This window comes from Talpa europaea, assembly GCF_964194135.1.
Source record: "Talpa europaea genome assembly, chromosome: 12".
NCBI lineage: Eukaryota > Metazoa > Chordata > Mammalia > Eulipotyphla > Talpidae > Talpa > Talpa europaea.
In genome coordinates this window covers 95,824,977-95,852,910 of record NC_140079.1, presented here as the reverse complement: position 1 = coordinate 95,852,910, position 27,934 = coordinate 95,824,977, and the positions used below count along the sequence as shown (strand labels likewise).

Genomic DNA, 27,934 nt, shown 5'->3' with positions numbered 1-27,934 from the left:
AAAAATTAAAGAGAAAAAAATGTGCAAATATGCTCAGAAATATGTCTGGGAAAGATACACAAGAAACTACTGGTTATCTCTGGGGGAAAAACCAGGGCCTGGGGTGAGGGAGACTGGCTTCCCGTGGCCTCCCCATAATAGGGTTTGATTTTTTCCCCACATGCACCTATTACCTTAAAAATTGAACACACGTATAACAGCCCACGTTAACCACACACGCATCACACTGTGGAGCGCACACATCTGCTCTGACAAGACCAGCATTAAGAGCTGGGTGAAACTGGATGCCTTTACAGGCCCAGGACCTGCACAATGTCATCTGTCATCATCTTGGGGCGTGCACCCCAGATCTGGTGAGCACCTGGCATCATGTGCACTCCCCTAGGATGGTGCACGAGAGCCTGATGGGTGCAAACTTCGGACGCCAGCCTTCTAGCCCCAAGACCTGCACAGTGTTTTCTCTCCGTAAAGAGGCTGTCTCAATGGCAGGGACTGCGGATAGATTTCAATGTAGATGCTGCTTCAGTAAGAAGTTGTGCATTTTTTTTTTTCCAACAGGAATAAGCAAAGCAATGTTCTTTGTAGCAAACAGACAAGAATGGGTGCCATTTAAAGAACCTAAGACCCCTACAGTCCCTGCTCCCTGTCGCACAAGGACTCAAACCACGCACTCGACCGCCAGCCAGCTCCCGGAAGATTTAAACAAAATAGCAGGACAGCTGAGTGAGCAGAGGACGGCCACGTGGTGGAAAGGAGGCTGACTCTTTCAGGGGGGGGCATGGGGTGGCCTTCCCAGCTCAATGCAAGTTGCAGCAAAAAGAACAACACAATCAATGCGGCCTCCAGAACACACACACTCCAAGCAGCTCTTGCGAAGCCACCGATTTCTCCAGCTGAGGCCGGAGCAGGGGAGGCAGGTGGATCGGTCTGTAATGGGCAAGAACGTTCTCTCTGGGAGGCTGCTGCCATGCTCTGTCGAGTCCTTTCGCACCTGCAGTCATCCCTACTGGCCATTTCTCGGCGGGGAGGGGCCCTCTTCACCCAGCCTCCTGTGTCTCCGCATGAAGCCCACTCGCCCTGGTCCAGGAGCCGCCTGGCAGGCTGCAGCACCTGACCAGACCAGCTTTCCCTCCACACAGGAGCCCGGACCCCTGCAGCCTGCCCCAGGCTCCCCTCTCCCCATCTGCAAGGCTTCACACCCTCAGCCTCGTCTCCCTCCGCTCACCCCCGCCTTAGACCCACGTCAGCCTTGTGGTCCTGGGCGCCTAAGTGGACCTTGGCCCAGGGGAGCTGGCCTGCCGCCTGCTCCTGAAGCAGAACGCCGCCTGTTTGCGGGGAAGGGCCCTGCCATTCTGCAAGAGCCAGAGAACACTTTGCTTTTACTAATCACCAGTGTCGCCAGCTCTGAAACAACAAGATTCGTGATAAATATCTAATTTGCAGGGATCTGTGCGACCTCAAAGGTCAAGTGGAAAAGGGGGGTGCTGCGGTGTCTCTGCCTCGGGCTCACAGAGCTTGCCACGCTCCACCTCCTGTGCAGTGAGCAGCCAGCGTCCGGCAGGGAGGGGCTCCCCAGCCGGCTCCGGCCAGGAGGACTGGTTTGGGGTGGAGGATTGGGGGCGGGGAGGGCATGTTCTCAAACTTGCAGTGACCAGCTGAGCTCTCGCAGGATTGTAAACGCAGCCTCTGTCCCTCCTGGGCGATCCTACCTGCAGGGGCAGCCCTGTCCCCCGACACCTCCTCTCATGGAGCGCCAGAGCCCATTTCTGCAGACAGGTGCAGCGTGGGCTCACTGAGCGGTCCTGACCCCAGCAGCGCAGACCCAGACCATGAGCATAAGGCTTGTGCCGGGCGGCCGGCCGGGAGGAAGGAGCCTCCTCGCCACACTCCCTGGGAACCACCATTAAAGACCATCCTCGGAGAGCAAGAACAGCTCTCACGGGCTTTCGACAACGCCCTGAGGCCTGGGTTTATGAAGTCCTGTGAGAACAGTCAATGTGTGCTGAGCACAGGGGCTTCTCAGCACTGGTGATGACACCGGGCGGGCGGTCCTGCCCGTGGTAACACGGAACGCAGGGCAGTAGATCCTCAGATCCAAATTGTCAAATCTCCCCAAAAGTAACAGGGGTAACTGGGACCGCAGGGGTCCAGACAGCAGAGCCATTCTGATGTCTGCGCTTACTTCCAACGCGGTGACGTCAATTCCCCAGAGTGTTGAGGTCCAACACTTGCCATGTTCATTGTAATTGTGCTCTTTAAAAAAAAAAAAAAAAAGATTTATTTTTATTTATTTATGCATACAAGAGCTGGGTTGCAGGCCAGAGGTGCAGGGAGGTAAGAGATTCACCAGAGACAGAGTGGGGAGCAGAACAGGCGGGTCTACTGAAATACATTGCTGAGGAGAGCAGCGGGGACGCAGGAGAGGTCTGCTGCGCCATGCGGGTAGCTCCCTGGCTGGGGATCGAACTCAGGCCGCAGTGGCTACTGAGTAATTGTGCTCTAAGAACACTGGAGTCTGGGCTTAGTGACTTGCAAAGGTTTGTGGCCTCCTAAGCTAGCCCCCTGTAGCAGCCACGGTGTTAAAAGAAAGGGGAAAGAGACTAGAATTAGGATTGTTTTGAAAATCTCTGAGGCGTGGCTGTCCCCTGGCCAGTGCTTGTGCACAAAAGTCCCTTCGTAAGTTGGCTTACGGAATGCAACTGGGGTTGGTCACAGAAACAGCAGGAGGTCTCAGGCCAGGCCAACTCTCCCGGACCTAGTGCGTCCCTGATGGACTAATTCAGCTACGAAGGGTTACCGCCGACCTTCCTTCCTCAACCAGTGGACTTTGCCAGCAAAGCATTCGCGGTTTCTGTGACTACTGCCAGGTTTTGTATCTTCCATTCAAAAATGCTCTTACCAGCTAACTTAGGAACCTAACCGCTGTTTATACCCATAGGTAACAAGCGCCATAAGGAATTTAATATACTGGTGGAGAGAAATGTATTGTGTAAAGTAATTAGTATATAAATGCATCTGATTAGAGGGTGGGTAATGGCATAATTATGTGGTTATACTTAGAAACATTACTTGTTAATTAGTCGAAGTAAAATACACTGCGCAGCGGCTTTAGGGTAACATGTCTCTGACATAATGAAGAAGCTGGAGAGAGAAAGATGAAGGGTTTACAGGTTGATTATATTCTCGAGACCTCACAGAGCGAGCGAGTTTGACCAAGTGAAGTAAACAACTCTCCTGCGTCACTCAGAAGCAGGATCTCTACGAGGAGATCAAACGCAGTGTCAGCCGCCCCAAGGGCCAGGCCCCGCGCCGGGCGCCGCTGCGTGCCCACGAGACTGTCATGGGCTAAGGTGCCCGGGCCTGGCCCGTAGGTGATTAGGGCTCCAGAGCATGGCACTGTCTCAATGCGTAAAATCACATGCTGTGGGGTGGACGGTGGACCCGGCAGGTGAAACGCGGCCGGTGAGAGGTGCGGGGGAATGGACAAAGAGGGGCGTCACCAGAGCACCAGGGCTGTTCTCCTGGGACACGGAAGGGGCGTCCAGAGTTGGGGAGCTCATACGCTGTTGTTCTGTCTGCTGGTGGGGTGACCATGCCGTGGGTAGAGCAGGTGTCTGGGGCTCCTCGCTGTCACCAGGCTGCACAGGAAGGAGGCGCTGAGGGGGCCCGGGCGGGCGTGGACATGCTGTGGGTTCTGTGGGGAAGCGTGACTTCACTCCCAATCCGGCTCTAGGAGTCTCACGTGCCTCCTGGTCCTGTTGAACCCAGACCAGGGGTGACGAGCCCCAGGGGTGAGGGGACACCTCGGACACACGCAAGGTTCAGTGCTGGGATATTATAAGGTCAAGTGCTGGGGCCTGCACACTTGAACGAGTTTTGATCAGTTGAACATTCTAGTGGTAAACTCAGAGTATGCCCACTCCAAGGGGAAAATTTAAGGGAAAGAATCCCACAAACTGTATCTTCAGTCTGTGTTCTTTTTAATAATGTGATGGCGACATGAGTCAGAGTCACAGATCCTGTTGCTGGTGACGCAGGGTGCAGAGAGCAGCGTCTGCAGCAGCCACGAGGGGCTCAGAGCAGCGAGGTCACGTTTTTCCCAGACCATTAAGCAGAAACGGCGCAGAGAAAACACAAGGGTAACTGGTGAGGCTTGGAGCACCAACAGAGGCTTCTGGTTAAAGATGGTGGAATGAACACGTACACGTATCTCTGTCCCTTTCACAAACTACAGCAAGGTCAGCGGACTCTCAAGGACAAAGTCAGCAGGAGAGGGGGAAACAGCCACAGCAACTTGGAAACCAGGAAGGGATGGGCAAGTGCTGATGGGCTGAGTGGGCCTAGTTAAATGTTCAGCCAGCAGCGGGGAGGGGGAGACGTGTCTGCCAGAGGCCCCTCACCAGAGCAGACCAGGAAAAGTGGCGGAAGCTGAACTCGGGGGCGGGGGGGTGGGTCACAGATCATGAGATACACCCCATGAAAACCACAGTGTGAGCCACCGTAGATCAGTGAAGGCCAGAGGTTCCAGGCTCCTCTGCCCGGCCTCTCGCTCAACCGCTGTCCTGCCCATCGCCAGGCCTGAGAAGGGGCAGGGCGGGGAGATGGGACAGGAAGCGGTGAACCTGCCCGCAGGGAGCGCCATCTGGAGGGACGGTGGCAGACAGGAGGGGGGCGGGGGGGGGGGCCCTTAGGTTGCTGGCGTGACAAGCACACAGGTGCTGGGGCCTGGGTGCGACGCCCCTTACGGGCCTGAGAATCTGCCCCTCCCACACCTCTCCGGAAACACTGTGGCTTTTCTTCTGTCATCTCTTGGAAAAGGGATGGGAGGAGCAGGCGAGGGCTGTGTTTAATTCGCACCAAGATCCAGGTGTCCCTTCCCTACAGGTGAATCACACAGAGGTAACTATACCGCTGAGGCACAGGGTTGTTATGGAAATTAAGTGAGTTCATCTTTGCAGATCCGAATGCCGGGCACACGGCAGACCCCATATAAATGTTAGTTATACAAAAATAAATCAAGGGACGGGAGCATGGGGTGATGGCAAAGATGCTGTGAGGAGACTCTCTGTCCAGATGTTGCGCTCACCCGCCATGCGCTGCTCCTACAGGAGATCTAGAAGGGCCTGGCCCTGGGGCCCCGCGAGAAGGGAAGTTGTATTTAGGTTAAACTGCCCAAGAGGTGGGAGAGCTGGCAGGGAGGCCACTGCGGGCCATCATTTCGGCCCCAGGGGAGGTGGCCGTGGTTCAGGCCGCCTCCTGCCTTAGAACAGCCCCCGGCACCCCAGCCCGGCGGGGCTCACTGCTCTGACGTCGGTGTCCCGACTGTCCTGGTGAACTGGGTGTGGGGTTCCCTGTGTCTGAGCTGGGTGGGGCCTTCCGAGAAGCCCCCACCCTCAGCAGCGAGCTCCGGCTTGCGGGCACAAACCCACCGTCCACAGCCAAGGAGGCGGCCGGGCCCCTTGGGGAGATGACCTCACCATGTGGACACGTCAGCTTTCGGAGCCAAAGGAGACCTGAGGCGGAGAGATTGGACACGGGGCCGCTCGGACGTCGTGCTCCTCCCACTGGCTTCACAAGCGAGACCCCAGGAAAACGGTCTGGACAGCAATAGAATGGGACCGGTGATGACAGAACGGGACCACCAGCCACACAGGCAGGCTCGCGAGCTGGACGCCCTGGCAGTGGGCACAGCCCCAGACACTCACAAGCTTTCCATAAAATCAACAGAAAAAAAAAAATCCTCCTTTACATGCTGTTTTGTGAATTGAGAAAGACCTGTCGGCGGAGGTTGTTGGGGGGTCCATGTGAGTGGATGGAGACGACCCTCGCTGCAAATGGTGAAGGGCTCCGACCCCGTGGGTATGGTTCAGGGCCTTCAGCTCAATTCAGAGCAGTTCTGGAAATGGCAGGATTATTTGCTTCCCCTCATGAGAGGGAGAAATTAGTTGGACACGATTGATCTGTTCCCATAAGCTGCCAGAGAGTCACTATCCAAAAGCCGTGTGTGTGAATTTCTACGGGACACGAGGCACCGAGAGTGGACAAGGAAGACACCTGTCAGGACGTCACATGAGGCTCGCAGCTCACCTGCAGCACCTGCCATGTCAAGTGCATCAGGTCAATCCCCTGCAGGCTCACCTCCTACCTGCGGTCAGAGCAGAGACACACAACAGATGTTCTTATAAACACATGGACAGAAAAAGACAAAGCATTTTAACTGCAGCTGTGTCTCCACGATCACAGTCCCCCTAAAGAAACACGAGTAACAGCCAGGGGTCGGAGAGCTGGCTCCTGCCTGGAACAGTTAAGAAACAGACAATCTGCGCACTGGCTCCCAAGTCACTAAACAGACCACAGCAGCCGTGGCCGGGAAACAAGGGAGCAAGTGGGGTGAGCCCTCCACTGCCCAGATTCCTCGGGGAGACTTTCCCTGTCTCCCCGAATCCCCAGGCGGGATCCAGGCATCAAGTGTTTGAAAGATGAGGTGAGAGCGCCCGACAGAGAGCTCCAGCCAGCGCCCCCTCGAGCCTTCAGTGAGAACTGGGGGTGTGGGTGAGGTGCTGGCCCAGGTTGGAGGGAAAGGATGGGGAAGAGGCCTCGGGGCCCGGACACGGCCTGAAACAATTCCTGCCCTCACGGGTCAGAGCAGAAGGCTCGGAGTGCCAGGCCTGAGAATGCTTATAGGACGGCGGGAGGACATCTGGGAGAATGTTTATAGGGCAAAATTAACTCCGAAACAGATCCTGAGTAAATGATAAGCAAGATGGGAAGGATGAACTGTTACCAAATAACGTGACGATTTCCCAGAAGGGCTCCACATATTTATAGGAAGACAGTGGTATCCAGCATCCAACAGGTGAAATTCACTATGTCTGGAATCCACCCCCAAAATTACTAGAAATGCAAAAAAAGCAGGAAAATCATACCCACTGTGGGCAGAAAACTTGAATGCTCCATGACATAGGAGCAAGCAGATGTGGTGCTGTGTCCTGGCAACTCTGCTACCGGGAAAACAAGGCAGAATCCCACTCCAGAGGTAAATGGCTGACCCCAGCTGGCTGGGGGGAAGCTCGCATGGAAGGACACACACAGGATGTGACTCCTGCGTGGAATTTAAAAGCATGTGCTTTTTTTTTTTTTTTTTTAAAAGATTTATTTATACAAGCACTGGGTACAGTCAGAAGCGTGGGAGGGTGAGAGAATTCACCAGAGCCAGAGCGGGGAGCAGAGCAGGCAGAAGGACCGAAGTACACTGCTGGGGGGAGCAGCGGGCGGCAGGAGAGGTCTGCGCGCCATGTGGGACCCTCCTCCGGTGGCCGGGGAGCAGCCGGGGATCGAACCGGCGCTGCAGAGGCCGCGGGCAGCTTTGCAACCCAGCGCTCAACTGCTGCGCCACCGGGCAGGCCCTACAAGCATGTGCTTTTAAATGAGGCCAGACCTTCATATAGTCAAAGAAGTAATGGGGCCAGACCTTCATGTGGTCAAAGATGTAATTTTTTTAAAACAGACGTCTTAATTTAGCAAAGTGTTTACCTCTCAGGGAGAAGCTGCTGCCTGTTTATCTAAAAATCCTTTTCTTCTTAACAGAACCTACTTTTTCGTGGTAGCAAAAATGATCTTTGCTAAAACTACATCTACCAGTATAACTCCAGTCTCTGGCACGGAAGTCACTGAAGCTGCCTTCTTGGAAAAAAAAAAAAAAAAAAAAAAGCCCTTTTTTTTAACCACTGGCCTTTTGTGGAGCTCAGATGTGATGGCTGCAGCTCCAGCAGCCACTTTGCAAGCAAGGGAACAAGGGCCACAGCACAAAGCTAGAAAAGCCGGAGACCCAGGAATGCTCACCCCAAAATGCTCATTACCTGAAGGGAGAACGTACACGCGCCCTAAGGCCTACCTGAGCCTGGCAGACAGGCAGCTCAGCAGCGCTGCCAACGGCTTATTTCATAGGCCGGCGGGTAGATTGATGCATTTCAGTTTTTCTGCTTTTCTCAAAACAGTGAACACTTTTATGAGATGTGGCCTAATCCCACTCCTCAGTAAGATTTTGAAAACACAATAATAAACATACGAGGAGAGCCTAGGACGAGGAAATGCCATGACACTGAGTCAGAAGCGCAAAGAAAGCTTCCGGGAGCCGCCTCGCCAGCAGCGGGGACTGCGCCTCCCTCCACTTCCACTCCTAAGATAATGAGCCGAGAAACACAACTTTGCCTTGAAGACAATGGTTTCTCCTAATAAACGCATCTAGTTTGCAATATCAACCAGCAGGAACGGAGCAGAGGTTAAAGCGTGGTTTTGAAAAGGGTCTTTCCTGAGGAAACCTATTAAGGGACCATCATGGATTGCAGCTGGGTTTTGGCGAGACGCAGCCCCAGGACCTCGGGACACCTGCGTGGCTGTTCACAGCTGACCCAGGGCCCTGACGTGCCGTGTGGGCTCGGGTGGGGCCCGCTGGATCAGACACCTCGTGTTATCTATTACTCAGCCACACAAACAGGGAAGCTTTGTTTAATCCTGACAGCTCCCACTTAATTCTCCCCAACCGCCTTCTGTTCCGCCACAGTCGTCTTCAGATAGGTAGGGATAAATCAATTTGTGTCAGTTTTGAGGAGATCAAATTTATTAAACTCTGAAAATCAGTTACTTGAGGGCTCTCCTGACAAGTAAACAAATGAATAAGCAGAGAGCGACCGTGTGCACGTAACGGTAGGAAAAATCACACGTTTCATCCTGCCTGGGCGGCAACACCAGCACCCAGCTCTCCCGCCTTTCGGATTTACAAGCTCAAGCGTGAAAGCAAAATGAAGTTTTTAAAGCAAATTCAACCTGTCCGAGCCATCACATTCAGCTGAGTGTTTACGGTTAATTTATTACCTTATACTATCAACTGCCAGAAATATTTCTTTGAGAAGCTGTTCCCCGTATTGACATATTGTTATGGACAGAATGCTCGTGTCTCCCTGTGCTGAAACCCTGACCCCCAGTGTGATGGGAGGTGTCTGTGTCGTGCACGGGACCCGTGTGCTTGTGGGAGCAGACCTGGGAGAGCCGGGGTGAGGACTCAAGGGGAAGGCAGCCACCCCGAGCCAGAGGCCTCTCGTCAGACACAGATCTGCTGGCACCTTGGTCTTGGACTTCAGCCTCCAGTGAGTGAGAAATAAATGCTTGTGTTTAATCTGTTACTGCAGCCTGAGCAGATAATATAAATGGCACCAATGAAGTGCTTTAAAAAATTACAGCAGGGAAAGGCGGAGACAGCAACGAAGGAAAACACTTCGTTCCGGTGGAAATCATAGCCTAAAATTCATGTCTGGCTGGACAGCTTTCATTTCCGCTTTGCCCAGATCTCCCCTCTGCGGGGACCAGGCCTGTTCCCTCCCCAGGTGCTCAAAGGCTCTGCAGGCAGCTGCGAAGGTTGTTGTGCTGCAGGTGTGTGCATGGGGGGGGGGGCATCAAGGACTAAAGGAAGTTGAATCTTCATACCCAGCAAGGCACAGCCTGGGGTGTCCTGGGGTGTCTCTGGAGTGCACGTCCATACCGGGCCTGGCGTTGCTCTGCCCGGCGGTGGCAGCGCGTCGCAGAGGTCCAGGCGTGCGTCTGGTGGGAAAGCAGGTAACGCCTGCACCATCGCCTCGGCCGGCCAAGCAGTGCCATTTCTCCTGTGTCTGGGGACAGCGCCACCATTTTGAAGGGCAGAGCCTTCCCCCATCTGTGGCAGGGTCCATGGGGACCCTCATTCAGGAGGCCGCGTCCTCCTGGCCAAGGCAGGGGCGTGGGCGGGGAGAACGGGGACAGGGCGACAGCCTGATGGCAGGAATGAAGCTCCGGTGACGGAGCCTTTCCCGGGGTCCTTCCTCACAGTGACCTCCTGGGGCCTGTCGCCGCTTTCCTCTCTGGCTGCCAGTCTTCTGAGGCTCCGATGTCCCACCCCTTTGTGTGGTCGCTTGACCAGGTGGAAGAAAACAGAGGCGTTCGGTGCTCAAATGGTAGGTACCTAAGTAACGAAGAGCAGCTGGCAGGTGCACTGTGCCTGGAAGCCAGCGGGGGGCCGGCGCCTGGCCCGCCACAGTGGGAGAGGAAATGTTGGTTCTAAGTCTGGCTCTCTCTGTAGCTCGCTTGACAGGATATTTCGATCTCCACCTGAATCTCCAACTACGCAGGGAGCAGGGACCTTCCAAGACCCGCGGCCACAGTCTGTTTATGAAACGCCAGTCTCTCAGGAAGCTCTCTATTGCTGAGGGGAAGAGACCAAGAGGACAAACACAGCTTCCCTTGGCCCTGACAGTGGGCCAAATTAAAGAAGATATTAAAGCACAACAAGGAGGGGGAACTGGGCTCAGGGGAGCATCTGGTGCACAGCAAGGGCAGGGAGCACGTTCCAGGTTCAGACAACTGCAGGGAGCAGAGAGCAGATAATGGGGGTCAAACGCTCCCTGGGGGGTGTCCTTTGACAGTGAAGGGCAGCCCTTGGCGGCAGCTGATCACTGAACCTCCCCGGGAGGGCCCCGTAGAAGCATTTCAACAGAATGTGCCTTTATGCCCCTCTGGCTGGGACGTTGGGTCACTCGTGCAAGATTGAGTACTTCTGAGAAGGCGCCAATCTCTGCGATCGTTTTAACTCATCACCCCTTGCGTCATCACATGGAAATGACTAGACCCATCCAGCAGACCTGGGAGATGGTGACGTGTGGTCCAGTGAGGAGGGACATCTGACACTGGCCCCAGGGGGCCCTGCCAGGTGGTCCGCTGTGCGCGGGGAGACTGGAGAGCCTGTGTGGGGTACCGACAAGCTGAGGACACTGACAGCTACGGTTTTAAACACGAGCCTCCAACAGCAAGTCGCAAGGGCAGAGGCAGCACAGGCCCAGGCGCTGGTTTGAGAACAGTCGCGCCTCACGTGGGTGGTCACACAAACTGCCCTGGGCGGCAGCAGTGGAGATGTGTTTACTTAACAATAGTTAAATGCAGGGAGAGTCAGCCAGCCAGATAATAAATCAGACAAAAGTAAGCAATTAAAGGGTGTCTGGGGAAGCTGAGGGCACCACTTTAGCCCGTGAGCTCGGCTACACACCGGCTCCCACCGAGCTCACCGCACACACACCCCCAACGGGCTGTCTTCCCTACAGGGTGGTGAGCATCTGGAGTGGGTGAACTAGCTCCCTTCTAAAATGTTCCGTTACCGAGTGGGCGGAGCAACATGGCGGCGAGGAGACGCTGCGAGTAAGATCTCCCATTAAAAAAAGTTAATAGGGAGGAAAAGCGGCAGGTCCCAGTGAGAACTGGGACACGGAAGATAAACGGACGACTCCAGCAAACTGCCCGAAGAAGAAAGTTGCCATAAAAGAGGACGAGAAGGGAGGGAAGCGCAGAACCCTGCTCCCCTCCCCCGCCCACAAAGTCGGCACTCTCCGACAGGCAGAGACGAGGGAAACAACAAACCAAAACGGCCAACAAGAAAAACGGACGCAGCAAGCGGGACTGTGAGTGGAAAGGAACTATTTCAGCCACCACACCCCGTGAACGGGAGCTGAGGCGAACGCTGCAGGATCCGCCGCGGAGGTGAGCTCCAGGCGCCATTAAAGAGAGCCCCGCCCCCCAGGAGGAGACCAGCACCAGCACACAGCCCCGGCTGCCCGGTAAGCTTGCGCGGAAAGTGGCGCGGATCCAGACCGGATCGCAGCTGCCCAGGTCCCTGCGCCTGCGACCTAGGCTTGCGGGGAGATGGCGGAGGCCCTCCCTGAGTGAGCAGGAACAAGGCGCCCAGGCAGGGGAGCAGGATTCAAAAGGCGCCATTCCCGCGCCACTGATCTGGGCTACAGCCCGCGTCCTGGAACTGAGGGCTTTGGAACTGAGACCCGGGGCATGAAATTAGGGGCGTGGGTTCCCCACGACGGTGGGGCACAAGGCAGACACAGCACCCCAAAGCCGTTGAGGTGTACCCTACCATCCCCGCTCTGCTCCCTGTCCCACGGGGTGGAAAATCAGCTCCCCAAGGGCTCTAGGAGAGATCTCTGGAGCCACCTAGCGACTTGACCCCAGCACAGGCTACTGAAGGAGCTAGTGGCCAGCTGGGGAGTTAGCCCACACCGGGCTCCTTCCGAACAAGTAGTCTGAGCCCACAGGGAGAGCCAGCACCCACAGCCGGGGCAGACCAGGCGCGCAGAAGAGTGTGCCTGAGACCAGACGCGCAGGGAGTGTGTCCCACATCACCATTTTAGAACAGGGACATTTCTTCAGTAAAGACTACCTGCAGAAGGCTTCCTCAGGAGCCAGAGGTGAGCGGGGGAAGTTCGCCCACGCCAGACCCCCTCTGGCCTGCAGTCCAAGCCCAGAGGGGAGCAGGAACCCACCGCCGGGGCAGACCAGGCGCACAGGGGAGTGTGTCCCCACATCGGCATTTTAGAACAGGGACCTTTCTCCAGTAAAGGCTGCTTGAAACTGACAGATGACTCCTGGAAGAACCAGAGGGGAACAGAGAAGCCCACCCAAGATGCCGGCCAGTCCCAACAACACAGTGTCCCAACGCATACGGCAAATTAGAAAACAGACAGTAGGGAGGAGAAGAACCACACGCAACCTAGCAACTGTCCAGAGAAAAAGCACACCACAAAAAGAAAGCCAGCCCCCAGATTGCAAAGACAATAACTTGGAAGAATTTCTGAGCCTTCCAGAAAGAGAATTTAAAATTGCCGTGATTAAAAAACTGACAGAAGTCATAAAGGAAAACAATGATAAGGGAAAAATAATCAACGATCAGAAGAATGCAACTGAGTCCCTGGAGAGGGAAAACAATGGTCAGAAGAAAGAAATTGAGTCCCTAAAGAGGGAAGTAAAAGAAATGCAGGAGATCAAAGAATTAATGGAAGAACTAAAGAATTCTGGGAAAAGCAATGAAAGCAGAATAGATGAAATGGAAGAACGAATAAGTAATCTTGAAGACACAGAAATAAAAAGAACCACAACAGAAAAGGAAAGAGAAGTACGAAGGAAAAAGAACGAAGAAAGACTTCGGGAACTATCTGACTCCATGAGGAAAGGAAATATAAGAGTTATAGGAATACCAGAAGGAGAGGAGAGAGATGTAGGAACAGAGAAAATATTCAAAGAGATAATTGAAGAGAACTTCCCAAATGTGAAGAAGGAGCTGAAAATTGATATACAAGAAGCAAGAAGAACACCAAACTTCCACGACGAAAGGAAAAATACAGCAAGACACATAATAGTAAAGCTCCCAAGAATCCAGGACAAGGAAAAAATAATGAAGCTGGCAAGAGGGAAGAAACAGATAACATTCAAAGGAAAACCAATCAGGCTGACATCAGACTTCTCCGAAGAAACACTACGGGCAAGGAGAGAGTGGAGGGACATAGTCAACAGACTCCAAGAAAATAGATGCCAACCAAGAATACTCTATCCCGCAAAGCTCTCCTTCCTCTTTGAAGAAAGAATATGGACCTTCCCAGACAAACAGAAACTCCGGAATTTCATTGCAACTAAACCCCCACTCCAAAAAATACTACAAGGAGTCCTAAAGCCAGAACCTCAGAGGGACGAATAACAATGAAAGAAGGCCAAAAAAAAAAAAAGTTATTAAAAGAATAAATAAATAAAATCAAAGGAAAGACAAACACAATGGCAAATACAGATGTTAACATATCAATATTAACTCTAAATGTAAATGGACTAAACTCTTCAATAAAAAGACACAGAGTTGCAGCCTGGATTAAGAAACAAAACCCAACCTTTTGCTGTCTCCAGGAAACACATTTAGCTACAAAAGATAAAAATAGGCTCAAAGTTAAAGGATGGAAAACAATCCTACAAGCAAATGGACCAAAAAAGAAAGCAGGAACAGCTATACTTATATCAGATAAAACAGATTTCAAACTCAAAAAGATAAAAAGAGACCCCAATGGTCACTACATTATGATCAAGGGGACAATACTTCAAGAAGAAATAACACTCATTAACATATACTCACCAAACGAAGGAGCACCAAAATATATCAGACAACTGTTGTCCTCTCTGAAAACAGACATCAGAGAAAACACATACGTAGTGGGAGACTTCAACACACCACTATCAACAATGGATAGATCAACAAGACAAAAAATAAGTAAAGAAACCAAAGCTCTAAATAAGGACCTAGAGCAATTAGGCTTAACAGACATCTATAGAACACTAAACCCCAAAAAAACGGAGTACACATTTTTCTCAAGTGCACACGGATCATTCTCCAGGATCGATCACATACTGGGGCACAAGACAAACATCAACATATACACCAAGATTGAAATCATATCAACCATCTTTTCTGACCATGAAGGCATCAAACTAGAAATAAACCATAAAAAGAAGGCAAGGAACTTTCCTACCTCATGGAGATTAAAAACCACACTACTGGAAGACCATTGGACTAATGAGGAGATCAAAGAAGAAATTAAAAAATTTTTTGAATTGAACGACAAGGAGGACACCAATATCCTAAATGTATGGGATGCAGCAAAAGCAGTAATAAGAGGAAAATATATAGCAATAGAAGCTCACATCAAGAAACAAGAAAGAACGCAAAGAAACAACCTAATCTCGAAGCTCAAAGATCTAGAAAAAGAACAACAAAAAAACCCCAAAACCAGTAGAAGAAAAGAAATAATAAAAACCAAAGCAGAAATAAATGAAATTGAAACTAAAAAAACAATCCAAAAGATCAATGAAACCAAGAGCTGGTTCTTTGAAAAAATCAATAAAATAGACAAACCCCTAGCCAGGCTCACAAAGGAAAAAAGGGAGAAAGCACAAATAAACAGGATCATCAATGAAAGAGGAGAAATCACAACGGACACAGCAGAAATCAAAAGAATAATCAGTAACTACTATGAACAGTTATATGGAAACAAGTTTAACAATCTAGAGGAGATGGACAAATTCCTACAACTCTACAATCACCCAAAGCTAGATAAAGAAGAAATAGAACACCTAAACAGACCAATTACAATTAGCGAAATTGAAATGGTAATAAAAAACCTCCCCAAAAACAAAAGCCCAGGACCTGATGGATTTACAAATGAATTCTACCAAACATTCAGAGACGAATTAGTGCCTATCCTTCACAAACTCTTCCAAAAAATTGAGAAGGAAGGGACAATACCAAACACGTTTTATGAAGCCAACATTACACTAATACCAAAACCGAACAAGGACAACACAAAAAAGGAAAACTACAGGCCAATCTCCCTAATGAACACTGATGCAAAAATCCTCAATAAAATTTTAGCTATCAGAATCCAACAATGTATCCATAAGATAATTCACCACGACCAAGTTGGATTCATTCCAGGGGCACAAGGATGGTTTAACATCCGAAAATCAATCAACGTTATCCAACACATCAACAAAAAGAAATATAAAAACCATATGATAATATCAATAGATGCTGAGAAAGCTTTCGACAAAGTGCAACACCCATTCATGATAAAAGCCCTTGAAATTCTGGGGATACAAGGAACATACCTCAACATCATAAAGGCCATCTATGACAAGCCAACAGCCAGTATCATTCTCAATGGTGAAAAGCTGAAAGCAATTCCATTAAGATCTGGAACAAGACAAGGATGTCCACTCTCACCATTGCTTTTCAATATAATACTGGAAGTCCTAGCCAGGGCAATAAGACAAGAGAAAGACATCCAAGGAATCCAAATAGGAAAAGAAGAAGTCAAACTATCACTATTTGCAGACGATATGATATTATACATAGAGAACCCCAAAAACTCCACAGAAAAGCTAATTCAACTCATCAATCAGTTCAGTAAAGTGGCAGGATACAAAATCAACACGCAAAAGTCAGTAGCCTTCCTATACACAAACAATAAATCTGAAGAAGAAGAAATAAAAAAGACCATCCTTTTTGTTATTGAAACAAAAAAAATCAAATATTTGGGAATAAATCTAACAAAAGAGGTAAAGGACCTATACAAAGAAAACTATAAAACACTGTTAAAAGAAATAGAAGAAGACACAAAGAAATGGAGAGACATCCCCTGCTCATGGATTGGAAGAATAAACATTATTAAAATGGCCATCCTACCAAAAGCAATATACAGATTCAATGCTATTCCAATCAAAATTTCAATGTCATTCTTCAAAGAAATAGAACAATTATTGATGAAATTCATATGGAATCACCAAAAACCCCGAATAGCCAAAGCTCTCCTGAAAAAAAAAGAAGGGAATGGAGGCATCAGACTCCCAGACTTCAAACTATACTACAAAGCCATAATCATCAAAACTGCATGGTATTGGAACAAGAACAGACATACAGACCAATGGAATCGAATAGAAAATCCAGAAATAAACCCACAGATTTATGGTCAACTAATCTTTGACAAAGGAGCAAAGAATATGCATTGGAGCAAAGAAAGTTTGTTCAATAAATGGTGCTGGGAAAACTGGGTCGCTACATGCAAAAGAATGAAGCTTGACCACCACCTCACACCATACACAAAAATCAACTCAAAATGGATTAAAGAACTAGACATAAGACCTGAAACCATAAAATATATAGAAGGAAATATAGGCGAAACACTACGTGATTTGCACATCAAAGACATCTTTACAGACACATCACCCAAAGCAGTGATAGTGAAGGCAAAGATATACAGCTGGGACTACATCAAATTAAAGAGCTTTTGCACAGCAAAAGAGACAATAACAAAAACAAAGAGAAACCCCACCAACTGGGAGAACATTTTTGCACCCAACACTAATGATAAAGGACTGATCACAAAAATCTGCAAAGAGCTGATGAGACTCAACAACAACAAAGAAAATAATCCAGTCAAAAAATGGGCAGAAGAGCTAAAAAGAAACTTCTCTGAAGAGGAAATGCAAATGGCCAACAGGCATATGAAAAAATGTTCAACATCACTTGTCATCAGGGAAATGCAAATCAAAACTACCATGAGATACCATCTTACACCAGTGAGAATGGCACATATTAAAAAAACTAGCAACAACAAATGTTGGCGAGGGTGTGGAGAAAAAGGAACTCTTCTGCACTGTTGGTGGGAGTGCAAACTGGTCCAACCACTGTGGAAAGCTGTGTGGAGATTTCTGGACCTACTAAACATAGAGCTTCCATATGATCCAGCAATTCCACTCCTAGGTATTTACCCAAAGGACACAGAAACATCAATTCCAAAGAACACCTGCACCCCTATGTTTATAGCAGCACTGTTTACAATAGCTAAGCTTTGGAAACAACCCAAATGCCCAAAAATAGATGACTGGATCAAGAAGATGTGGTACATATATACCATGGAATATTACTCAGCATTCAAAAAAGATAAACACATGCAATTTGCAGCAACATGGATGGCGCTGGAAGGGATCATGCTCAGCGAAATAAGCCAAAAAGAAAAAGAAAAATACCGGATGGTCTCACTCATAGCAGGAATCTAGAAAACTTAAATAAGGGACCAGGAAAATGAATAACTATAAGAAAGTGAAAATCAAAATCAACAAAAAACTATGAACCAGAGACACTTTTAGGGGGGCGGGGGTGGGAGGGGAGGGATTGGGGTCAGAATGGGGGGGCTGCAATTGTATGGGGAATATAACAATAAAATTTATTAAAAAAAAAAATAAGAAAATAAAAATAAAATGTTCCGTTACCACGTCCTGCCATTCCTTCAGCCACCCCCGGCCCGCCCCACCTCCCTAGATCACTGACAGAGCCACTGTCTCCACATTCGCTCTCTGCGGTCTGGAGAAGTGAGTAACCAGCCCGAAGTCATGGGGTTAATGAGTCACGTCTTCTGACTCCAACATGAGACTCTGGATGAGACGGAGCTGCAGGCCCGGTGGAAGGCAGCGGCCAGCACTGCAGTGACCAGGCTGCGGCCACCAGCTTAGCAGCAGGAGGAACCACTGAAGACTGGAGGTGTCTGCAAGGGGCCGGCACTGAGCCTCAGAGGGGACGTGGTGATGGGGACAGGAGCAGAGCGGCCCGGCCACCATGGGCTCCAGGCCTGTCCTGTGCCCTGTTCCGTCCATTGCCCCACAACGAGCCTAGTAGTAGGTGCTCGTCCATCTTGAAAAGGGCTGAAAACACCATTATTCTGTAAGATCACAGCCACACTTGTAGCATAAGGCAATTCATAGTGACAAGCTCTCCCCAATTTCTGTCATCTAATGACAAGGGAGGACTCGGGGAGATGATTTTGGGGCGTGATTATTTGAAGGAACAAAAGGGAAAGTTACAACACCAGCAACTGGGCTAAAAGCTTGGGTTTAATTTTCAGACAAAATATCCTTAATTAGGGCCTCCTCACTGGCGCAGTGGTTGAGCGCTGGGTTGCGAGGCTGCCCATGGCCTCTGCAGCGCCGGTTCGATCCCTGGCCGCGGCGAGGGTCCCATATGGCGCACAGACCTCTCCTGCCACACGCTGCTCCCCTCAGCAGTGTTAAAAAAAAAAAATCCTTAATTAAACTATTAAAAAATGAAGATCTGGAGGCTGACAATGAGCAGGTCCTCAGCTCTTCGAGGTGGACGTGATTGCAGGATAGAGGCCCCCTCCATTCTATTTAGCTCCCTGGGACATTAATTTCTACATTTAAAAAACTCATCTCTTCATTTTCACAATTTCTAAATGAGGGGAGGGTGGTTAACCTGAAGGAGAGAGTGGGCCCGGCCCTCTGGGTCAGGAGGCACAGCAGTGGGTGAGGGAGCACTGGCTGAGGGAGCACTGGCTGAGGGAGCACTGGCTGACAGAGCACAGCAGCCGGCTGCCGCCGCTCTCAGGACACAGGCCTGCTCTCCGCTGTCCTTAACATCACCGTGCGGTTCAACCATCGAGAGACGTTTACAACAGGCCGACCCACAGACGCGAAGTAGAGTGGCTGCTGGGGGGCTGGTGGGGCAGGGGTGGGGGTGAGGGGAACCATGGAGGTGATGGCGGCACAGATCGGGGACTAGACAAAGACCCGCTGAACTGCACATGTGAACAGGCTGATGTTGTGGGGTGGGGCCGTGGCCTGAACGGAGCCGTCGCTGCAGAGGCACGAAGCCTGTGCGAGTCACTGCTGGGAGAAGTCCTTGAATGCCAGGCACTTTCTGAAAGTGAGGAGAACCCCAGGAAGCAGGTGGCTTTGGTATCTGCATTTGACAGATACGGCAACTCAGCTACAGAGAGCGGGTGGCTGCCCAGTTACCCACCCCAAACAAGAGGCAGGGCTGGCAGCAGGGGGCAGACTCTGACTCCCTGGCTGGTCCCCTGCAGCCGCCGTGTAAGTGGTGGGTGCTCAGCCAGGACCCCAGCTCTAGCCCCCTCTGGTCTTGACGGTCACTGGTTGAGGGACAGACACCCCGCGGTCCAGGCCAGCTGCGATGCGTCCTGGTGCCTTGGCCCTTGACAGGAGGGACAGTTACAGCCGGGGGTGACAGGGAATCAAGGGGCACGACGCTTTTCTGCTCCCCTTTGTAGTTACAAAACACTCTAGGTGCCCGAGTATATCTGCCTGGCAATTTCCTGTCTTTTTTCCCCAAGAAAGAAGGAGGCCAGTAGTAGCAAGAGGCTGACTTTCCCTCTGCATCCTCTTGGCTGTCTGATTAGATTGGATTTTTAAGCCCCGAGCCTGGAAGGGCTGAACGGCAGGACTCTAGCGTCCTCAGTGTGCCTACTGCCCACGGCCATCGCTGACCAAGGCTGCCTCCCGCCGTCAGCTGTGAGCAGCCTGGAAGCTCCCTGAGGGCAGGCGCGGCTGGTCCGGCTACTGGCGCCAGGTCGAGCAGACACTGGATGCTCCCTGGCTGTGGCCGACTAGACAAGAAAATGAGTGAATGTCGCAGGTGGAATTTTTGACTTCAACTGCCGAAGGCCGGGGCGGGGCTGCAGTGGGAGTAACAGCAGGACGAAAGGTTGGAAAGCCTGGATCGGGGCCACCAGGGCACAAGAGGCCTTGCGTAGAGCTCAGGACAATGATTTATTTCTCCCTTTGAATGAATACATCCCTCACCTAGTCCCAGAGAATCTGCATAAGCCTCTTCTTCTCAAATCCGTTCCATTATCTTTTCCTAACCAACTGAGATACGTCAATTCCTTGATCTGAAACTTGGAAAGCACAGACATCACTCACGGGTGATCCGGCACCACACTGCTAACAGATCAGGCTTAATCAGGTTCTACTGGTTTTTTAATTAGACATGTTATTAGACAAGATTCATTTAATTTTGCATCTAACAGCGACAGCTTATTACACATTTATAGGGGCTCAGTGTGGAATCTGTACCATGAACTTAGGATGCAATTACTGGAATAAACTATTTGGTACAAGAGGAGCTCTGGTGTGACACGAAATACCTCCGCGTGTTCCTGAGCGCCCCGTGGAGTCATCGTATGTGGCAGAGAAAGAAAACAAACAGATGAACTAAATAGAACAAAAATAAGTTGCTGGCGTAAGACCAGTTAGTTGTTATCAGAAGGGAAGGGGGTGGGTAAGTGGGGCCACGGGGGCGCAGGTGGGGTGGCAGGGAGAGCCGGGCACTGAACAGTGGACTAGACGATGCACGCCTGGGACTCACAGTACATTGCGATGTCGCTTCAATGTAAAAAAACCAAAAGATTGAGGACGGTAGACTGCCCAAGTGAAGTGATCTCCCTTACAGATCAATACCAAATTTCTTCACAGGGATATTTATGGATTGCCACAGCAGTATTTCACCCAAAACAATACATAAAGAGCACATTTTTAATGCAAACCAAATGATATATATCGAATAGGAACTACCACGGTTTTCCAATAAGCAATTTAGGAACGAGCGGGAACAACACAGAACTCGCAGGCGCAGGTGACTAAGTTGGGGGAGGGGTAGAGGCGTGCTGGGCAGTCACGCTGTTCAAGGTGCCCTGTTTCCCGACCTCTCATTGTCTTTTCCATTTTACTTTCTGATCACTTTCTGATCACCTGATAACTGAACTCCTATGGGATCATGCTTCCTTCCAGTATTTCATGTAGTTCCAAAAAATGGCCTATCAACGAAGTGAAATATCCCCAATTTCAAGAAATGAGTGTTCAGAAGAACAATGGAAGGAGAGCTGGAGGAAAGCCCATCGGCTGGGCCCAGCTAGGAAGGGGCTAGGCTGTCCCCGGCCTTGTCCGCATAGGAAGGCGGGCGAGTGGAGCCTTGGAGAGCTTCTGCAGCGTCCAGCCCCGCCCCAGACTTCCAGGGAGGGGCGGAAGGCGGAGGTGGGCTCCAGATCCCTTCCACCCATGGGGCTGCGGGCCTGAGGGCCTCTGCAGTCACCACCAGCCACGGGAGCGCCCTCAGGTGGAGACAAAGCAAGAGCACTGGGAGCACAGACAACTAGATCCTCGGCGGACCACTCCCTCCCCTCTCTCCAGACCGCATCTCTGCAAAGCCCTGGGATTCTGCCTCTGTTGGCTCTGGCCTGATGACACCTATTCTCGGACCCTGCACCAGGCCAAGCAGCCTGCCTCGAGGAGTCCCCTTTGGACGGGATGTTGCTTAGTGTCCCAGCAGGAAGCCTTCATAAAAAAAAGTTCTTTTAAATTTAACATTTCCAAGGATATGCTGTGTCCCTCTCAGGCATGGGTGTGAGTTTGTTCCTTGGACAACTCTTTCTTTTCCTCTAACATCCCAACACACCAAGCACAAGAGCCATTTTGTTCCTATCTCCCCACCCCGGTCTTCCTCTACGAAGTCCTAGTTTCTCTGGTCCCGACCACTTGTTACTTATATTTTCACTTGGTGCATTTCTCATTTTAAGCCTTCTCACATGCCTCGTGGAGTAAACAAGTAAGACCGGCTCTCTCAGTGTTCAGCTTCTGATGCAAACACTGAAAAGCAGAGAGGAAGAATATGGAAAGTTTTTTCCTTAATCAAAAGGCAACTCCACCCCCTGGTCTCCCGTTCATCAAACAGTTAACCAGCCTGTTATTCAGCTCCAATCACTTCTTTTCATGGATAATCAAACATTGGCCTTTTCCAGCTACAACTAAGAAGCCCTTTGGTCTTTAATTAAAGGTAGAGTTTCTGCCACTGAATTTCAATCTGGGTTGGCCAAGCTGACCGTGTGGGGGCCGCCCCGACGGGGCCAGTGTGACTATCCAACAAGTGCTGGCAGAAAAGGGCTCTTAATCTGGGACCCGGGGATCTGCGAACCAGCACAGAGAAAACTACATCCTTGTGGACCTCCAGCTGGTATTTAGTCTTTCCTTCTGCTACAAACTTAGGCGGAAAATCAAAGAGGGGCCCGTGCTCCTGGGGCTCTGTCATCCGCGCCATCACAGGACTTTTCCTATCCGCTACCACGGCTGCAGGTTCCCGAGACCTGAGCTCAGCTCAGCACCGCCCCGGGGGACTGGTCACTTAGCCCTGCTATTCACTGTGTCGTGGGAGAGGCCTACAGAGACGCCTGCCTCCAGCCCTCTCAAATAATTTAACAAACGTTTTGATAACGCTATTTCAGTATAATTGGTTTCCTTTAAAGCCTTCTGTGCATTTTATTTTATGGACTCAAACATTATTCTGAGCTGTGGTCCGGAGTTTTCCCAGCCCTCCTGACTTGTAGCAAAAATGATGTGGCCGCAGGGGAGCAGCCGTCGACTACGCCGCCAGGTGGCCAGCCCCGGTGGGGGCGGGGAGACCATGGCTCCCAGCACTCGGGGAGCCCCTCACCTAATCACAAGCAACTCTGCAAACAACCTCCGAGTTCCCCAATTAGTGATATTAGGTAAATTAGTTCAAACCACTTCCAATCAGCCTCAGCAGAAGGGAGGTGTTGTTGCTGATTGCCCGGGGGTTTTAATAGCATTTTTAATGGACGTGCTGGACTCTCGGGTGACTCCTGCTCCCACTGGGCCTGCGGGCCCCTCTGAATGCCCGTCCACCCCATGAAGGGCCTGATGGCAGTTCAACCAGGCACATCAATCTCTCGCACTTGTAAAATCCTCTTTTTATGTTCCTGCGTGTTAAACTGTATGGTTAGTTCTCTTTAAACCTTGACCTTTCTGGGAGCCTAGAATCCACACTTAAAATAATCACTCAAGGAGATTTATACAGCAGAGGAAAGACCCTGAACTAACTGGGCTGCTTTTGACAACAAACTCTATGGTAAGGCAGACAAAAGTGCTTCCATTCAGTGGCAACCTACTGAGCACCTGTGGCTGGCAGGTAGGACAGGCACTTATCCCTCCAGGACAGGGACTGAGCTGGCGCTGGCGGCTGCACAAAAGAGGAAGAGGGAAGGGGAGCAAGGAACTTGACATCCCCCACACTGGCTGATGTTCATTCAAGGCTAACGCCCAGCACCTCCCAGACCCAGCCGATCCACGATCCATTCGGACTTCAAGCAGAAAGGAAATCAGGGCTCAGAGGAAGGCCTGAGCGGCAGGCACTGTTTAAGAGGCTCTGAGAAGAGGAGGAGGCAGCCGTAGCTCCTGCTGGCGACTGGGGCAGAGGGCAGCCAAGCGTGGACTTCCAGTCCAGCCAGTGGAAGGCGATGCAGGCACCTACGGGCCACCCAGGGACCTCTATGGAGCAACACAAAAGGGGTTTCCAGGCAGATGGAAGGGGAGAAAGTTCTAGAAAAATACGCGCAGAATGATGACATATTATATAAGATAAGGTGGTTTACATCCACGCACACTTTTAACTCTGGAAGGACTGGAGTGGGTGTGTGGGGTTTGTCATACAGTTTATTCTAGATACAGATTTTAAATCCTCACAAGGAGAAGGGAGCCACGTATTCGGATAATTTAAAAATCAAATAAAATAACAACAGATCGATATCTGCCTGCTTGAATTCTATGAGAGATTAGAATGACAAGATAAAGACAGAAGTCCGTCCAGTCACTGAGAGCACAAAGCAGGTTCTTGATACCGATGTGCCGAGTAGATGAATCGATTCCTCACTCCACATGTGCGCCCTGGGGCCCACCACGTGCTACTGAGAAACATGGCCCAAGTCCCTGTGATTTAGGGCTTGGGTGAATCACACATACAGATCCGCGCACCTCCTGCCCTGTATGTGTGTGTGGGGGAATCCCACGGGGCTGCAGGGGCGAGATAAGGCCTTTCCCAGCAGGGCCTTCACTCTGGCTTTGGGGTCAGAACTATGCCTCTGAGGCTTTGCTTATCAGCCTGTCTTGTACCAGAACTACATTCACGCCTTTGTTCCTGCCCAGCTGGGGAAATGAGCTGGGATGAGGATGAGGCAGACAAACGGCTCTATCCTGTGCCTGAAGCCCTGTGCATCAGCACATTCCATCGTGGCCCTATTTATCCCCCAATTCTATGCATCCACCTGCAGCTGGAACCTCCAGGTTGGGAATGGTCCTGAAGGCCACTGGGCCGCTACAACTATCACCAGGGCCGGGGCCCAGCCTGCACAATTTAAGTCAAGGGGCGTCCAAACCAGAGATAGCGCTTCTCAGGTGTTCCGGGGTCTAGTCCCACTGGGAAGCCCCCACTCCATTATCAGTGATCCCCCATTCTCCCACAGGTCTCCCCGTTGATTGCTGGACCCCCAGCCTTCTCACCACATCTGCAGACGCTGGACTAGCCCACGTCACCCCTGTGCAGGGCTCTCACCTTCAATCTGTCACAATCACTTCTGAATCTAATTTCATTTTCTTTTTCGGTGCCAATAGAAATGGTCCCCAAACTTCAATATAAGATGCCTGGGATCCTTTTAACTTTGAAGCTAAAATGTGGTTGCTATGCAGTGGCTGTGCAGAACTTAAGTGGGGGAAGGACGTTAAATCAGAGGGAGGAAAAGGCCTCTGCTTCCAGAGTGATAGGCGCTTCATCTTCAAATCCCAAATTACTGATACTGCAGATTCCTATGTGCTTATCCAAAACTTGATGGGCCAAGTTTGGTTTGAAACTTGGACATTTTTCATGCTTCAAGATAGTAAAGCAGTGCTCAGGGTGCATATTAAATAACACAAGCAGCACCCTGTAAAGACGACAGCAGATTTGCCAGAAAAACACGTGAATATTCTCACCAAATAGGGTTAGCAGAGGCTTCAAATAACCTCGTCTCAGTTCAGGTGAGTTTTGCTGCCCACTGAGTAAGAAAGAATAAACTCTTAGTTTTCAGAGCTTCCTGAACTTTGCAAGGGCAGATAAGGGACTCTGTGCGTGTACCTGGCCCAAACCAAACCCAGTTCTGGTTCTCCTGCCATTCCCCATAAAGCTGGTGTGGGCTAGGTTCTCCTGACCACCTTGGTTAAGCTCTGTTTGGAAGCCCCGCAGAGCAGAGGTCACCTGTGTTATTCCACTGTTGTTCAGAAAGCAAAACAAAGGCCAGATTTTGGTGCCTCAGTGGGGGACACGGTGCAGGATCATGTATATACAGGTGTGTGCCTACACTCCTGCAATGTATATCGTGTTACAAAGCAACGTCACCCAATAAACACAACCAAGACAAAACAAAGCCAGAAAAAGTCCATGGACTTAAAGCCTTTCCCTTTGAGAGCTGAACCTGCTAAGCCTAAAGCTGACGTGCTCGGCACTATCTGTAACAGTCGGAGGGCATTTTCACACACCACTTGCACACACACATGTTACATAATACACCAAGGCACAAAATACAGGGCCCTGGGCGCTAGGTTCAGTAAGTGTCTCTCAAACCTGATTGTCCATGAGGTCAACTGGAATCTGGCGAAAGTGCTGACTGTCTCGGGAGGTCTGGGGGGTGGTGGGGATCCTACAGTGAAAACAAGCTGCTGATGCTTCACAGCTGGGGTGCCTGGAGAAGCGAGGCTGCAGTGGGAAGCATGCGAGCTTTGGCAGCAGACGGACTTGAGTCAGACCCTGACTCCACTGCTTAAGGGATGAGTGACCCTGGCATAGGGCTGACCTGCCCCGAGGCAGCTCCCCCACCAGCTAACATGAAAAGAACCTGACACCTGCTCTCGAGACTGATGACAGGGGAGCCAGCAGCGCGGTTCCTGGCAGGTAGACCCTGAATTCCACCTTAGGCTGCTGGAGTAGGCTGAACAGGAGCCCCACAAAGAAGCCCGCAGCCCGATCTCTGGAATATGTAAACATGTCACCTTGCACAGCACAGGGGAACCTACAGACATGATGGAGCTAGGGCTCCTGAGCTGGAGAGACTGCCTGGGTTACCTGAAAAGGGCCAAATAATTACAGGGGGGTTAGAAGAGAGAAGCAGGAGGGCTGGTGTAACAGGGTATAAGAAGCGGAAGCAGAGGGCCGAGAGGAGCTGCTTTGAACATGGAGGAAGGGGCCACAAGAAGTGCAGGCAGTTCCCAGAAGCTGGAACCCCCAGAAGGAACGCAGCCCTGCAAAGACGTGTCAGCCTTCTGACCACCAGAACGGTAGGAGAATAAAGGCGCCTCGTTGTCAGTAGTCATTTTTTACTGCATCCCAAGGAAACCCCGACGTCACATACTGGAGTAATGCGAGTGCAGGCTTGCCTCACTTTACGTAGAGGAATTCCTGGGGCTGAATTGTTAACTGAGAGAAACCACGGAGCAGTTGCCCGAGTGGAGGTCAAAACACAAAGAACTCCTCAAGGAGACTCCAGATTGGGGAAGAGTTCACCCCACATTATCTATTTTGTTTGGTTATGGAATCTTTAATGAACAGAGTGAGGACACACGTGGGCACGGACAAAAAGATCCCCGGGCCGGCAAGGGAGGGCTGAGAATCAACGGTCAGGGATGTGTATGGGGGGCAGCCCCGTGGAGAAACTACACAACATGAGAAAATAACCAAGACAGCCAAGATCTCTGTGGACGAACACATGTTGGAACACTAGAGGGCCGGGATCTGGCACAGGGCAGCCTGCCTTCTCCCAGCATTTCCAGCACACTCGGGCCCCACGGGCTTCTTCCCGGCCATGGGTTGCCCTTTTCCCAGCAGGCTCTAAGCTTCCCGGGGGGGCCTGCTCCCGGATCTTAGCCACGACAGCCAAGCACCTGGCGGTGTGAGTGACGCTTGGTGTGCACAATAAACATGTGCGGGTGAACATGTGTGGATGACGGATAACTGTGTGGAAAGTTTTTCTAATGACTTTCATTAGAAAAAGCATGATTCTTGAAGCTCTTTCTCCAGTGTGAGCCAACAACTACTTGGCCCAAGAGATTATTTATGAATTAAAAGTATGCTTTCTGGTTTTATTTGTCTTTGAATATGTGCATTTGATAATTAACAATGTGCTAAGCAGGCAAAGCAAATAATTACTTTTCTATGTCTACCCTGCATGTGAGCTAAGTGAGGGGAAAGCCACTAATTGCATATTAAAAAATATTCTGTTTCGGGAAATGCAAATCAAAACTACCATGAGATACCATCTTACAGCAGTGAGAATGGTACATATTAAAAAAACTAGCAACAACAAATGTTGGCGAGGGTGTGGAGAAAAAGGAACTCTTCTGCACTGTTGGTGGGAGTGCAAACTGGTCCAACCACTGTGGAAAGCTGTGTGGAGATTTCTGGACCTACTAAACATAGAGCTCCCATATGATCCAGCAATTCCACTCCTAGGTATTTACCCAAAGGACAGAGAAACATCAATTCCAAAGAACACCTGCACCCCTATGTTTATAGCAGCACTGTTTACAATAGCTAAGCTTTGGAAACAACCCAAATACCCAAAAATAGATGACTGGATCAAGAAGATGTGGTACATATATACCATGGAATATTACTCAGCATTCAAAAAAGATAAACACATGCAATTTGCAGCAACATGGATGGCGCTGGAAGGGATCATGCTCAGCGAAATAAGCCAAAAAGAAAAAGAAAAATACCGGATGGTCTCACTCATAGCAGGAATCTAGAAAACTTAAATAAGGGACCAGGAAAATGAATATAAGAAAGTGAAAATCAAAATCAACAAAAAACTATGAACCAGAGACACTTTTAGGGGGGCGGGGGCGG

The 27,934-nt window shown here is 50.4% G+C and overlaps 1 protein-coding gene across 2 annotated transcripts in view; it reads right to left on the bottom strand.

The window, feature by feature from the left end:
* Window positions 1–27,934, bottom strand: part of CPPED1 (calcineurin like phosphoesterase domain containing 1) — a gene marked incomplete at both ends in the record, with an annotated part of 60,372 nt that overhangs the window by 19,595 nt on the left and 12,843 nt on the right. The gene's annotated exons all lie outside the window — the stretch shown is intronic.